Raw genomic sequence first — 5,584 nt, forward strand, 5'->3', positions numbered from 1 at the left:
TCCTCTCCTGTTTTTCTTTTGTCAGTCTGGCCAGTGGTTTGTTGATTTTGTTGATTCTTTCAAAGAACCAGGAGGTTGTTTATTTTTTAAAGCTATTGTGCTAGAATAGCCTTGAAATATATTATTGGATTCATCATTGAAAAAAGGGAGGGAGTAAGGATATCTTACTTCCATTTTTATTATTCATGTGTGTCCCCTGGAGATTTAGATAAACTTGATTATTTCTCCCTAATCATCTCCAAGAGTGGAAAAGGGTCATTTCCTTACAAAAGTTTAATGTAGGAAAGAACTCTAGAGATGGTGAAGCCTTAAGGGTAGATTTACAAGAATAACCGCACTTTTCCCCAGACATTTGATAGACACTTAGAGCAGGCTCCCTCCATGAGAAAGACTCATAAAGGACATTTGTTCCTTTACTTGAAGCATAATTTGACCCAGGAAGGCTTGATGAGACAGGAAGGTTGAGAGCATATTTCCCCAGTTATTTCTCTTATAAAACAGTGGGAAGGGGTGGAGCCAACATGGCACTATAGCCAGAAGCACCACACCATCCCTCCACAGCAAAGGCCTGAAAAACTAAGTAAAACAGAGACAACCGTCAATCCTGGATCCCTAAGCATCAAATGAAGAGATGAAGAACTCAGCCATGCACCGAATGGAATAAGAAGCTGACAGAAAACAGAGAGCGAGGAGAGATACATGCGAAGGTCTCCTATCAGCTAATGCAGAACGGATTCGCCATCTTGGACTCCTGTCAGAGATCAGCGAACAGGGAGTACAGGAAAGCAGATTCACAGAACTCCCAGCAGAGACAGAGCAGCTGGTAACCAGCAATATATGCTTTCCCACCCCTCATCCTGCCCGTATCCCTGGTTGACCTCTGTTGCTTCATAGCTGGCTGCAGTCACTCAGCCGGCCAGGAAGTGCAGGGTCCATGCTGCTTGGATTTGCCCCGCCCACATCAGAGATCGACGGACAGGGAGTACGGGAAAGCAGCTTCATGGAGCTCCCAGCAGGAGACAGAACAACCAGTAACCAGCAATATACACTTCCCCACCCCCTACCCTTCTTCCTCCCCTCTCAGCCACCTTAGCTTCTCGTCAGCCACAGTCTCTTGGCCAGGAGGGACTGGCTTTGGCCCCATGCTACTTGGATTCGCACCCCCTACACTAGCCAGCTCCCTGAGTGCCATTTGTTTGTTGCTGGTGTTGCTTTTTTCTGTTTCTTTTGGTTTCTTCCGTGACTTTCACCAGATACCCCTCCTTTCTGTCAAACACCTGGCTCTGAGTGCCATCTTTGCTTCTTCTTGAAAGGCTGTGAAGTGCTGCTCAACTAGGGAACTGCTTCCCCGGCCCAAGGCTTTTTTTTTGTTTGTTTGTTTTGTTCTGTTTTGCTTTGTTTCTTTTCTTTTGCTTTTCATGGCTTGGGAGCCCTTTCTAGCCAGGCTGTACTACGCAACTTGGGAGCCACTTTCCCAGTCTGCGCAGCTGTGCTGGTGGGATCCCTGGGGGCATTTCTTTTTTCTTTTTCTTCTCTTTTTTTTTCCTTTTTGTCTTTCTTCATTTCTCAGTTTCTCATCTCTCTATATTTACATTCTTTTCCTGTCTCCTGAATACCTGGTACTGTGTGACATCTCTACTGCTTCTAGCCAGGCTGTACTTTGTGGCCTGGGAGCCACTTCCCTGGTCTTCGCAGCCACACCAGTGGGATCCATGGTGGCTTTTCTTTTTTTCTTCTAATTTTTATTTTTTTTCTTTTTCCCTTTTTCCTTTTTGTTTTTCTCCATTTCTTGGTTTCTCATCTCCCCACTCCAAAGGAAAGCTCTCTCAGCACTCTTTTTTTTGTCACCTGATTCTTTCTCCTCTCTCTCCTGTTTCCCATACCCATCTGAGCTCCACACATCACGATCTCCCCCCTCCTTCCTGCCTATCTGCACCATGTGTTGAACATCACATCCCCAAGTATCACAGGCACAGACTACTAGAACCTGCCTTGCACTGATTCCTGGCCCACCCTGTCAGCCCTAGTATGTGCCACAAACAACCCATCCCAGCCCCTCCCCTTCAGCTGAACCTGTCCTGCTGCACCATAGCTGAGCGACTGGCCCTGCCCATTGGACAAAGAGGTGAAAACCTCATGCCCACAGACAAGCAAACAACGAAGAACGAATAGCCCGCCTGCTCAGACATAACCAAATAAAACAAAAAACAGGATGAAACAAACAAATCTACAGTCAATAAATAAAGAAAATAACCACTGACTGTCCCAAAGACAGCAGACAATATCAAAACATTTACAAAAACAGGACAGGATGGTTCCAGTAGGCATCCAAAATACAACACCAGATGTCTTTTCATTAGAAGAAAAGGCACTAGAACTACCTGATAGGGAATTCAAATCTCTAATACTCAGAATTATCCAAGAGTTTAAGCAAAAAGCAGACAAAAATGAGGAAAAAATAGACAAATTCATGGAAAATAACAGACAAAAAATGAAAATTCAGGAAAGTAATACAGGAACAAAATACCAAAATAAATTCACAACTAGAAATCATACAGAAACAACAATTAGAAATCCAAAAGATAAACTACAAGATTTCAGAAATGGATAGTGTCATAGAAGGGCTGAAGAGCAGGTTTGAAACGATTGGAAGACAGGATCAGCAAAATTGAAGACAAACACTTGGATACAACTCTATTTGAGGAAAAGTCAGGAAAAAGAATGAAGAAAAATGAAGAAACCCTGAGAATTATGTGGGATACAATCAAAAGCAAAAATTTCTGAGTGATCAGAGTTCCAGAACAGGGAGAGAAAATGGAAAGCACAGAGAAGATCACTGAAGAATTGCTGACAGAACACTTCCTTAATATCATGAAAGATGAAAAGCTGACCATCCAAGAAGGTCAATGAACCCCATATAGGATAGACCCCAAAAGGAAATCACCAAAGAATATCATAATCACACTCCCTAAAACGAAACACGAAGAAAGAGTCCTAAGAGTAGCTTGAGAAAAAGAAGAAGTCACATGCAGAGGAGAAACAATAAGACGAAGCTCAGATTATTTGGCAGAAACCATGCAGGCAAGAAGGCAATGGGATGACATATATAAAACCTTGAAAGAAAAAAATTACCAACCAAGAGTAATATATCCTGCAAAACACTCGTTTAAATATGATGGTGAAATTAGGACAGTTCCAGATAAACAGAAATTAAGGGAATATGTAAAAACCAAACCAAACTTATAAGAATTATTAAAGGGAGTCCTTCAGTCTGAGAACAGAAACATCAGACCACAGCCTGAATCTAGGATGCAAGATCATACCAATCAGATACCAACCTAGGAAATGAACTCTCAAGGACTATCCAAAACCAAAAGAATTACAACAGGGAAGAAGAGAGGTTAATATGTAAATGACAACAACATCAGATCAACAAAAGAGGGAATAAAAGGTGTAGTTATAGAGCTTTCTAATGGAGAGGAAGGCAAGGTAATAACAAGTAACAATAGACCGGTTCAAACATAGGAAGATAAGGACAAATTTCAAGGTAACCACAAAGAAAGTTAACAAATCTATTCCTCAAAATAAATGAAAAAACATAAAGTCTCAGTAAAAACAAAATCTACAAAAACAAAAGAAATGAAAAAAAAAATCACAAACAAAAGGAATCCAGCACAGGAGAGTAAGAGGAACAAAGAAAACGTCAGCACAAAAAAAAAAAAAGGCACTAAAAAATGACAGCAATAAAGTCACACCTATCAATAATTACAGTGAATGTAAATGGCCTAAATGCACCCATAAAAGACAGAGAGTGACAGAATGGATAAAAAAAGGATGCATCAATATGCTGTCTACAAGAGATACACCTTATAAACAAAGATGTAAATTTATTAAAAATCAAAGGATGGAAAAAAAAAATCAAACTATCTACCAAAAAAGAGCAGGAGTGGCAATACTAATTTCAGATAAAATAGATTTTGAAACAAAATCCACCATAAAAGACAAAGAAGGGCACTATATAATGATTAGAGGGATGATCCATCATGAAGACATAACCATAATAAACATCTATGCACCCAGTGACAGTGCTCCAAAATACGTAGAACAAACTCTAACAGTACTGAAAAGAGAGATTGATAGTTCCACAATCATAGGTACACAATACACTCTCGGTAAAGGACAGAACATCTAGAAAGAAACTCAACAAAGATACAGAAGAGCTAAAGGGCACAATCAGTCAACTTGACCTCATAGACATATGTAGAACACTCCACAGCTGCAAAGGACACATTCTTTTCCAACACACATGGAATGTTCTCCAGAATAGACCACATCTCAGTCCACAGATCAACTCTCAACAAATCGAAACACTGAGATAATACAGAGTATCTTCTCTGACCACAACACTATCAAGGTAGACTTTAACAGCAGAAAGAACAAAGAAAAAAAATCAATTACGTGGAAACAAATAACACCCTGCTTAAAAATCACTGAGTAATAGAAGAAATCAGAGATGGAATAAAAAAATCCCTAGAATCAAATGAGAATGAAAACACATCAGAACAAACCCTCTGGGACACACCAAAGGCAATCCTCAGAGGACAATTTATAGCAATAGGTGCACACATCAAAAAAGTAAGAAAGGGACAACAATCAAAACATTAGCTATAAAACTTGAAGAAATAGAAAGAGAACAGCAAAAAAAAAGCCCATGACCACCAGAAGAAAGGGAATAATAAATATCAGAGCAGAAATAAATGAAATAGAGAATAGAAAAACAATAGAAAGAATCAACAAAACCGAAAGTTGGTTCTTTGAAATGATCAACAAAATTGACAAACCACTGGCCAGACTGACAAAAGAAAAAGGAGAGGATGCAAATAACCCAAATAAGAAATGAAATGGGGGACATTACAACAGGCCCAACTGAAATAAAAAGTATCATAACAGAGTATTATGAAAAACTATACTCCAACAAATTTTAAAACCTAGAGGAAAAGGATAAATTTCTAGAAACACACTACCTACCCAAATTAACACAAAATGATGTTGAAAATCTGTCCAGACCCACAACAAGAGAAGTGATTGAAAAGATAGTAAAAAAAAAAAACTCCCAATAAAAAAAAGCCCTGGCCCAGACGGCTTCGCTGGAGAATTCCACCAAACATTCAGAGAAAAGCTTACACCAGTACTACTCAAACTATTTCAGATCATAGAAAAGAAAGTGACACTTCCAAACTCATTTCATGAAACCAGCATAACCCTGATGCCAAAACCAGGTAAAGACACCCCAAAAAAAGAAAATTACATGAATATAGATGCAATAATACTCAACAAAATTCAAGCTAATAGAATTCAGCATCATATCAAAAGAATAACTACGGCTATCAAGGCCTCCACCAGACTGAGTCCAGTACAGCTAGATGGTGCCCAGCTACCACCACTGACTGCTGTGACCGGGATCACAACAGAGGGTTCTGGACAGAGCTGGAAAAAGATGTAGAACAAAATTCTAGCACATAAAAAAAAAGACTAGATTTACCGGCCTGACAGAGGGTGGAGAAACCCCAAGAGTATGGCCCCT

Source organism: Trichechus manatus, unplaced genomic scaffold (genome assembly GCF_000243295.1).
Source record: "Trichechus manatus latirostris isolate Lorelei unplaced genomic scaffold, TriManLat1.0 scaffold00055, whole genome shotgun sequence".
Lineage (NCBI taxonomy): Eukaryota > Metazoa > Chordata > Mammalia > Sirenia > Trichechidae > Trichechus > Trichechus manatus.